Below are 11,569 nucleotides of genomic sequence, written 5' to 3' on the forward strand. Positions count from 1 at the left end.
TTGAAACACATTTATCATACTTGTATCAATCTATTTTCAGAAATATCCCTCTTTGGTATTGATGGGATACCAAACTAATCAACCAAACTAACTTAGTTTAAATAGTAAGACCAACACAATACCAAAAAGAAAATAATTCCTTGTATTGAAATTTCTCCCTCTATCAATAACTTTCATCTTCTAAATGAGTTACAAAATTCTATTCTATTACAATCAATAGACAATCAACTCATCCTTATGAATCCCTTTGAATTACTTCTTATATCTCCCTCTACATTATCTTCCTCTTACTAGGTAGATGTAATGAGCATATACGCAAAAAAATTTCTCCCTCATACTGTGTGTATCTCCCTTCAGTTATATGTTTCTTTTGATCAGTTCTAATCTCCCTCTTTGATAATAATGACTAAGACTTTTCATCTTAATATGCATATACAAACTTCTTCAATTTCCCCTCTATCACCTTGCTTGTGACTGATTTATAGTTTCTACTCTTTGATTACTTTAGGTGGCTCCTAAAGTAAGATCCACTACATCAATGTGTAACATATGTCAATCAAATCATTTGATGTAGGACACTCCTCTTATTTCTTAGATAGCCTTTGATAGGAGCATCACCTGTAGTTTACTTCTTAGATACTCTTGAGAATCCTTAGCTAATACATTTTTGAAGATATCAATAATTTTCTCTTTTGTGTTAGCATATTCCATCTTCATCTCTTTATCTTGAACTAATTCTCTCAAGTAATGATACTTGATTGCAATGTGCTTAGTCTTTTTGTGTATCATAGGATTCTTTGATATATTTATAGCACTCGCATTATCATAATAAAGTATCACTAGTTTAGTGATCTCTTCCTTCATACCTTTGAGTAGTTGTTTGATACATACATTGTTTGTACAATTTATAGCAATAACAACATATTCAACTTCAATAGTAGATTGTGAAATGCAATTTTGTTTCTTTCTAGTCCATGTAAATAGCCTCTTGCCTAAGGAAAATGCTCCTCCAATGGCACTCTTTATATCATCAATGTTTCTAGCCTAATCAGTATCAATCTAGGCTCTTAATTCAAATTTTTATTTTTTCTTATAGTATAGACCATCTTCCTCAATTCCTTTTAGATATCTCATTATTCTCTTTACAATCATCAAGTGATTCTCCCTAGGATTAGCAGAGAATCTTGCAACTATTCCTATAGATAATGTAATATTAGGTTTTCTATGTACTACATAATAAATTTAAAATCATATACCTATATAATGTTTGATTCACCTCAACTGAATCATCATTCTCTAAAAATTTATGTCTTGTCACCATAGGTGTACTTACTAGCTTGGAATCCTCCAATCCAAAAGTTTTCAGTATCTCCTTAACACACTTTGATTGAGTGATGTATAGACCATATTTCATCTAATGTACTTACAAACCTACAGAGAACTTGATCTCTCCAAAAATAGACATCTCAAATTCTTACTTCATTTCATTTGTAAAAGCCTTACATAAACCATCTTGACCTCCAAATATGATATCATCAACAAAAAATTTAGATAACAAAATATCATTTTCTTTCTCTTTCTTCAAGTATAGATTATTTTTATCATCAGTCCTCTCAAATCCAATCTTCACAAGATAATTATGAAGTCTCTTATACCATGCTCTTGGTACTTGCTTCAAACTATATAAAGCTTTGTGTAATCTATCAGACATACCATATTTTTATTGTTAACATCAGAATATAATTTTTGGTGTTCTATGTAAATTTCTTCCTCTAATATACCATTCAAAAATGTAGATTCAACATCCATTTGATTAACTTTGAAACTTTTCTATATAGAATAAGCAAGCATAGTTCTTAATTCTTCCAATCTAGCAACAAAGGAAAATGTTTCTCCATAGTCAATTCCTTCTTCTTGTGCATATCCTTTGCATACTAAACTTTCCTTGTTCCTTGTGACTTCACCATTTTCATCTAACTTGTATATGTATGCCCACTTGGTGCTAATCACAATTTTGTCTTCTAGTCTAGGAACTAGAGTCCATGTCTTTTTTTTTTCTCAATTTGTTTAATCTCTTCTTCCATGGCTTTTCTCTAGTCCATATCTTCTAAGGCATCTTTCACTATTTTGGATTCTTTCATGCTTAGAAAACATGTATAATTTCTCAACTTGTTCCTTTTCTTTGGTCTAGCATCTTTATCTCTAATGATTTGTGCAACAAGATGAAGTTTCTTGACATCTTTAGAAAATCTTGGCTCGGCTCTAGTTTCTTCATTTGGTCTTTCAGCTTCTGAGTCACTATGTGCATCTCTATAAGGTAGTTCAACATTTCTTTCATGTACACTAATCTTAGAATCAAAATGTACCTCAACTTCATTCTATAACTCAGCATCTGAATGTAACTTGATTCCTGAATGCAACTCAACATTCATAGTATGTGACTTGGAAGTCATTCAAACTTGTTGTTGATCTATAACTTGATTTGTAGAATCTTCTTTAGCAGGCATACCTTCATAAAAGTATACAAATGATTTGTATTCTTCTGGTTCCTTCATAGGTTTAGCCTTATGTACTTCTATATATTGATCAAAATTTACATTTGTACTTTTCACAACTCTATTAGTGTCATTATTTAAACACTTATAAGCTTTACTTCTTGTGGAATAACCTAGGTGTACATGATGTGAACACATATTCATGAAACCTTAATGTAGAATGCAAATAGACTAACGAGGAACTAGACTAAATCTAAGATATCATCATCAAAATGCAATCTCTATGAGTGTCTCATGTTTCCCTAACTACAACTCCTAAAATAGCTCTCAGACTAGCATCTTAGTGACAATTTTCGAATGAGAATATATGCTAAAAATGTAGATCTACAAGAACATGTGCAAGATCTATGACTATAATGTAGATTATATGCTATCAAAATGGATATGCAACAAGCTATATATGCAATGAATGATTCTAAATAACATAAAAGCATTACTAAAATTTCATGAACTTGCTAAAATGATGGATCAAAATGTGCCTATAGTGCAAATGCCTAAAACTTGGGTCCCTTGGCTCTTAGATTTCCCTCCTATTTATAGGATTTTAGAAGGGGTTGGGGTAAGATTCAACATTTTCACCTTTGACTAATGGATGAAAGTGAAACTGAAAAATATCTCATAAGAGACCAAGAGGAGGAGTCCCACGGACTTGGTTTTGAGGATAATTGAGGATATTTTTAATTCTTTTAAAATGAAAAAGGGAGATTTTCCATTTCGTGAGGATAAATGATTTTGTTGATTTAATAAATGTCTTATTTATTCTCAACATTTTGTCCTTTTCCTCCTCCTTTTAATTTTATGAATTTGAATTTATTTTTCCTCTTTTAAAATTGATTTAGGTCTTGTCGATTTAATAGATAATTAATGACCTAATGTGATGCTTGATTTGAAAGTCTATTGTGTTTCTTTTGATTTTCTCTTCAATTTACATTGGTTTATCATAATTGCATAATTTAGGTTTTTCCCAATTTTTTGGGTGTCTACAAATGCCCCTCTTTAAGCTAATTTGTGAAGCATATTAGTTCAAAGACTATCTTAATTTTCTGATTTTAGGTCAACTTCTCATTATTGGATGTTTATTCAAAGATATTTTCATATTTTGTAGTTGTTGTGGTGTCTATCTATTGGTGGTTTGATATCTGATCATTGATGATTTGATGTTTTGATTATCATTGATTTGATGATTTGATTGTGGTGTTGATTTGGTGCTACAATAGTTTTGTTTGGATATCCTAGTTTTGGTAGGCTTGATGTTTGAATTTTTTTGGCTCAAGTAGGGCATTTTTTATGTTTCAAAAAATTTTGATGCCCTATCTTGGATGCCCCAATTTGATAAAGATATATTGCCCTCTTAGAAATGAAATTGGAAGAAAATATGGAAGTGAAAAAGTTGAGTAGGTTCCAATTTTATTTCTAAAATGTTGAGAGTTTGGCAAAAAAAGATAATTAGGTTGGTTTGATACAATACTCAAATAATTTTGGTGAGCAAAAAGGTTCCAATATTGGGTAAATAGGGTGAAAAGGTGATATAAATGCCCCTTGGGGGGGTTAAATAGGTCAAAAAGACCTTTTAACCTTGTCATTTTCACTCTTCCCTTTTGCATTTGGTGATTTGGAGCTCTGATTCAGCGAGGATGGTGGTTCCTTTACGAGAGCATAGATTCAAAATTGGTTTTTGGTATGAGCATCCAGCAGACTATAGTGCCCCAAAAAGTCATTGAGATCCTCTATGTTTGAGATTTAGCATTTTTACCTATGTTTTTGAAGTTTTGCATGGACTTTAAGGGTAAATATGGTAATTTTAGTAGTTTAGCACATTTTAACATTCTTTTAGCACATATGCATTATTGTAGCACATCTAAATAATGTTTGAGCACATTTGCAAGGCGAATTAGTGCATATAAACCATAGGTATGTGGTGAATTAGTGCATATAGTAATTGTTTAGCACATAGGAGTTTTAATAGTGCATATTAATGTTTTAGCGCATGTGAGATGTCCCATAGTGGATATGTACCATATTTTAGTGCATTTAAATGATATATCACTTCCAATCCATGAAATAACCCATATGAGTATTGTATTATTACATATACATCTTATGGCACATATGAGGTATGAAATAGCAGTTTCAAATGTTATAATAGTGCATTCACTTCTTTAATGCATTCGACTAATTTGGTAGTGCATATGGCCTAGGAAATAGCGCAACATATTATTTAGAGTGCAAAAAGCTGGATGTAGGTCCTCTATTGAGTGTAAGATAACATAAAAGACTAGATTCTTAGTCTGTCAGCTAGGGATGGTCATAACGAGTAAACAATAGGAGTCATTTATTCATGAAGCGATGTTGAAGGATTGATTAGATGATAGATAGGTGATCCTCTAGCTCAATATACAGAGTGGGGAAGATAAGCAAGTCCAACTTAGGATAGAGAAAGATGAACAATAGGTCCAAGATAGAACTAGTAGCTAAGTAGCTAGATATAAATATAAGATTGATGTCTGATCATCACTTTGTGATGAAAACTAACATGTTTTTTTTTTTGATGAACAACAAGTGTGTGGGTGAAAGCTCATGGTACAAGGACTCTATCTATGGCTGTTAGAGGTAGTGAGTCAATTTTCAAGTGTAGATCAATAAGTGATAGAGAGATTTGGTTTCACTTATTTTTTATAGATGCCCTAGTTCTGAGTGAATAGGGGATTATTGATAGTTGTGGCCAAGCAGTGGCACTCAAACCATGACACATTTCATTTTTTGATGGGGGAGATGACAGTGACTCCTGACGATGTATACATGGGTTTTTAGATCTCAATTGTAGGGGATTTGGCTTATTATGATCATACTATTGATGGTGTAGAATTTCAAGACCTATTCAGAGATGATAGTATTCACTAGTACATTTGCATCCATTTTTCTCCCAAAATTTTTGACCAACACTATGAATCCTCTTTATTTTTTGTTTTCATTCCCTCGTTGGTCACAAAAGAAAAATTTTCCACCCATTTGGTCAAAATTTTGACCAACATCAAATTACACAAAGTCAATGCAAAGACTAGGAATGCCAAATATTTGCCCACATTTTTTGAACTGTGGTGAGTGCATGCCAAATGTGTTTTCTCGCATCTTTTGATCTTGGATATGGTTGGGAAGGTGGGATGAAATTGTGTATCTTTTTCGCTTACATTTTCTAAAGTTTGGTGAGTGCAAATATTGGATTGGCATTTCTCTTAGGGTTTGGGCATGAACAAATTTTTATGTAGGTGCCCTATGTTGATTTGGCCCAGTGTGAAACCATTCTTTCAATACTAGCTATGACTGACTGGTGAGAGTGAATAACATTTGGGTGGTTGACCATAGCCTACATTAGATACTTGTTCCTCATTCTCATTAACATGGCACACATGAGATTAGGATAACTAGTCCTCAAGCTATAGTGCATTTTCTTCCGAATGAGAATGAATTAGGCCATTGGACATTCTTTTCTCATATAGAGGTCCTTTCTTGTTGGCATATAGGAGTATTGCATCTACTTCAACTTTTATTAAAAGGTAAAATAGTATAGGTTCTGTGTTTTCATCATCCATTTAATGGGAAAACTCCTTATTTGGAAGCAGTCTATTTAGTTTAAAGAAGATCTGACATAAACTCTTCCAATATTGTATATAAAGCTGGATAAGTTGCTTCAAGATAGTTCAAAGAGTATAAACATAATTCATAAAGTTGAGCCAGTCAATAAGTTCTTGAATCAGATGCAAACAAACAAATTTGTTTTCCCAAACTGGAAATAGCAGTCTAGAATAGTAGTTGAATAGAGCATAACTTAATGGGTGTTTGTAAATTGATTATTATAGGGTTTACCAGGCGACATTGAAAAGTGGGTCCTTTTTCTTAAAGGAGAAATTTTGTATTTTCAGGGCACACGACTCTTACTGACCTAATTAAGCATTCATGAGCCATCAAAGATCATTATTCAACATAAAACAAGTGAGGCTTTGGCATGGGCTTGTTGGATAAGGTATGCACTATTGGAAGACAAGGAGCTCTTTTTATACTTTTTGATTTATGATTTCCTTTAGTCATCCATATTAATTAAAACTACATAATCAAGTGAACATACCATCCTACAACATAGTTTGTAAATATACTTTTTTATACATTTCCTAAACACTAGCATAATACCAAACAATTGTTAGTTGTTTTTATCAATGTTTCAAATATTTATCTAGCTCATTTCAAACATATTCTTATCATATTGTTCTTCTAGACCCTCTGATAACATGTGTTGGTATTGATAATCACCCTTTCTATAGTTAGCAAACATGAAAGAAATTAACTATTAAGGTCACTCAACAGTCATTCTTTGAACATTTAACAAGAAATGGACTTTTCATAAGCTTCCTTGATAAATAACTTGACCAGTTCTTGAGAATAGTGCATACTAAATAGAGAATGAGTAGTCCAATCTCTACGCCATTGTTAAAAATTACTATCAAGATCACAAATAAAATTCAAACCATTCCAATGTGAATTTAACATGTGTGCACCTGCATTATTCTTGCAAATATAGTGTTATTCACAGGATTGCCTCTTATTCCAGAAGCAATTTTTCGTTTTGATTTGACATCATTTGATTGCACCTTTGGACATTTTGTTGTCTTTCACTTCCATCATTTTGACATCATTAGGATTCTTGGCATTGTCATGAGACTCTTTAACAAAAATAATACCAACTCTCCCTTGATCTTGTTTCAAATTCTTTTGTCTCAAACTATAATTATTTCTTACCTGACAAACAACTATTATAGTAAGATGGCCTCCTCAAAGTATTTTTCCTTCCATATGAATCAATAATATTTATGGAAGCAGTCTGCTAACTTTCTTCATAATAAATGAGAACTTGTATGGGGCAACACCTAGCGCACATGGTAGATGGATAGGCTTGAAGTTGTGGGTCACCCTCATGGTCTTGAGTTTGATTCTGCCTCCAAGTTCAAATGGTGGGAGTGGCTTTCCTGTGGCTGCTCTGCACCCATGGGGGACTAGTCTCACCCTAAGCTTGCATCGGCCACTGGTCATCACTGGACTAAGGTCATGGGGAGACCCCCATGTCAAAAAAATAAAATAAATAAATGAGAACTTGCTACTATTAAATATCCTCATGTTGTCTATGCAATCTGCTATATCATTATCAATATGATCTTTTGAAGAAGAATGCCCTCCCTTTACAAAGTGTGATGTAGTAGACAACATATTTTATTTACATCTTCTCTTATTTATAGTCTATAGTATTGGGATAATCTCCCCTCTAAATTTCATTTGAACAAAATGAATGTTCAAAGAACACCATTTTATACTTTTTTGGATCTTTAAGTTACCAAGGGATCAAGTAAGTAATGGAGAAATGCATTTAAGAAACCTACCATTTGAGGATTACTAAGGTCAAGAAAGATGAGTACTAAAATGTATGAGGTGGAAAACATTTCATACACTCAGTAGCTAAATCTGAGGTCCTGCTCAGAAACAATGGTTCAAAAAATTGTCACAAAATTATCTTCACATCTAGGAAATTTCTTTATTGTTTTGACTTCAGATATATGACTTCAACACCACCCATGAATGGTTTCAAAACTTCTAGAACAATTATAGACCCATCTTCCTGCTGAAAATTTTCAAGTATGGATATAATCATTCTAGGTACAACACAAGCTGTTGCATTTAACATATGTACAAAATGCAATGGTGGCAATGGGGTTTTCCCTTTCTTGGGCTTGACAACCATTGAAAGAGTTGATTCTGCATGTATAGGTCAAAACTAAATATTAAGTCGACGAATTTGGTAATCTGTGCAATTTGATGCACTAGATATCTAAAAATAAGAAAATTTGTATAATTATTACATAGATATTTGTAGAGGTGTATTTTTTTTCCTATCTACCAATCAAATATTGTCCTTGCTAAATGGCATTATAGTTTAGGGTATACCTCACCATCCTACCCTAGACCTAGAATCCATGCCTCCACATCATACTTGTAGTATGCTGTTGCACCTAAGTTTGTAGAAGGCATGTCTAGAGTCTTGCAAAAAATCAAAAATTGTAAAACAAAAAAAACAAAAAAATTATGTTGTATAATCAATTAAATAGCCAAAGATTTCCAACTCACTTGAAGTGTAATCCAAGTGAAGAAAAGAGATCTTCCTCAATGCTAATTAGCTCCTCAAGGACTAATTCACTTTCCTCTAGATGACATATCACAAACATTTCAACCTTACTAAACTAATGGACACAGTACAAACCCCTGCCAAACAACCTAGAAAAAATAGCTATACTTTAGGAAATAGAAATTCAAAAAAAACTCAATTCACTAATCACTCACCATAAGGAGCTAAGGAATCTATATAACATAGATCTATTATTGTCAGTTATGAAGCATTTCAAACAACAAAGCAATGTACAACCATGCTATCTTTTCATCATTATGGCTTGGAGTCTCAATCATCTGTCACCAATATTCTATTTGTGGATAGTGGGCACAACTTAGTATATAAAGAAATAAGAATGAAGGCATAAAACATAGGTATGTCTAATTACAAAAATAATTGTTTTTCCTAAAATTTAATGACTCATTTATCTAGATAGGTTAAGGGAAAGTGATGAATGAAGAAATCCTCTTGCACTTTTAACTAGTTATAATTGCAAGAGAGGATCAGGTTCAAACTCAATGAATGCACTTTCCATGTAACTATAAGAGAGCTGGAGCACACCGCGCTCTCCTCCAAGCATTACTATTTTAGTCTAGTGGAGTAGAGGCAAGTGAATGGAATCAAGAAGTTTCACTTTACAGGCTAAGAATCCATTTCCATTGCCTTTGTCCACACATTAAAGAAGCTACAGGGGGAACCATGTATGGGGGATGAGCTCACAATGACATGCACACAACAATGTAACCATAAAAAATCCTACCCCACTACAAGATAATAAGTCATGGTAGAAAAAAAAGAATAACAATTTAGACCAAAATGATTGCATTAGTATATAACAATTAATGCCTTATTCTAGAGGTTTCCATTTACAATGCAAGTGATACAGGGAGGATCTTTCATAAATGTACCCTTTCTATATCAGCATTAGTACCATTTTAAGGACCAATAGTTGTCAATTAAAACCTAACCATTGCATTTAAAAATGTATGGTCATCTAATAAAATACCTTATCCAACAATTAAAATAATAAAACTAGTCAGCACAACATGTATTAACATAACAAATGTCACTCTTGAAATTGAGTGTATATTTTTGACAACCTTGATGACCAATGAAATACACACATTAGAGGGATATACTCCACAAATAATGAGCCCAAAGATTAACTTGAAAACAAAGATTATTAACACTCATCCAAAAGTACTACCAACCTTCATCAAAGTATACATGTAAGGGTTCATGAGGAGGGAATCAAGTCCCTTACAAGAACTAGGGACCTCAACCTATCCTACCAAGAGAGATCAAACCTTCAGCCAGGGAGGTTTATTGAAATTTACTAACTTGAAAGCATGTTCTATTTTCCAATATGAAATATAGTTTCTTTTGAGCATGTATTTGTTTTCAACTTGACATAGTTGCAAGATATTAGTAGAATTAAAGCCGATCATACATTTTATGTCGTATTATACAAATCAAAGTACTTAAGAAATTGTTGATTTTACATGTTTAATGGTCTCCATTATGTAGATAATAATGATTTTACCAAACATTTTGTACACCATTCCACATAGCATTATCAATCATAAGCAACATTAATGAGTATCTTGTAACATACTAAATCTAAACATTGGCCCTTTCAAGAACCTCAAACCACATTTTTTATTAGTACAGAGTGCATACAAGTTATAGACATTTTGTTTAGTTGAACAATTTTTTCATATTTCAAGAAATGTATGTTGGATGGAATAGATTACCTTTTATTTAATGCAATCATAGTTTCCAATATTGATGTAATGCAATAAAAATTAATATAGCAAAAAACATGTGCACTTCCATTTACTCAAGAGAGTTACACTTCCATAAAAAAAATGCAATCATACCTTGTTTCATAGTCTACAGCACCAGCCTCTATGTGAAAGCAATGTGAAAAAGCAACATATTTTATTGTCAAGAGCGTGTCAGCTACAATGTGATCCATGTACATTCCCCCTATTGGGATCTCTAAGATTCCAGCTAGACATTGGTCTGTTCCATATATAGAATATACCTGCTAAAAAAAAATTAGTATATCTGTATCATGGTGGTTCAAATTTTCAAATGCACCATCTTATCTTTAAACCTTTGATCTTCTTGTAAATCCAATGATTTATGACTTGAACCTTGGAACATATAAAAAGGAAAACTAAGATAATAAATTATTAATGATAGAAATTGTTCTGTTAATCAAATTTTATATCATAAAAGGACTTAACACCTGGGTATTCTCTACTTGAGGTTGAAAGCCACACTTTTAAGAATAGATGCCCAAACAATATTAGGGGTACTCAAAGGCACATATCCTCTTCATGTGAGTTCTGACAGAGCCTAGTTAATGAGTCCCATCTCCAATAAAATAGCCTCATTTTTTAGGTAATAGAACTTTCAGCCACTAACTTGCACCATAAATACATGGTCAGGAAAAGTTCCATTTTCTTTTTGAGCTATTGCTAGATATTTGAGGGATCTGATAAATTGTAATCTTGAAAACTCACCTACTTGTTAATGAATGATCTAAGAAACTCTATAATCAATGTTTCATAGGACACAACACTTTATGAAGGTTTTGCAAATGAGGCAGCAAGCTAAGTTGGCTTGTTAATTGCACTTGAATTAGAGTAGCACTGTCAAAGTTGAGCTCTCAAGAATTCATAACATTTCATTTATCTGAGCATCACCTAGATGCAGTGAGTGCTAAGTGGATTATTCAGGCTTGTGAGAGATGGGTATTCTTAACCACTCCTATTCAAAACTACATGATTAAAAATCT

General features: G+C 32.7%; 1 pseudogene; it reads right to left on the bottom strand.

Annotated features, from left to right (window-relative positions):
- Nucleotides 1-8,133: 8,133 nt before the first annotated feature.
- LOC149542400 (serine--tRNA ligase, chloroplastic/mitochondrial-like) lies at nt 8,134-11,205 on the bottom strand (annotated as a pseudogene).
- Between the last annotated feature and the right edge of the window lie 364 nt (nt 11,206-11,569).

Source organism: Cupressus sempervirens, chromosome 8 (genome assembly GCF_028749045.1).
Source record: "Cupressus sempervirens isolate cs-2001-9-10 chromosome 8, ASM2874904v1, whole genome shotgun sequence".
Classification (NCBI taxonomy): Eukaryota; Viridiplantae; Streptophyta; class Pinopsida; order Cupressales; family Cupressaceae; genus Cupressus; species Cupressus sempervirens.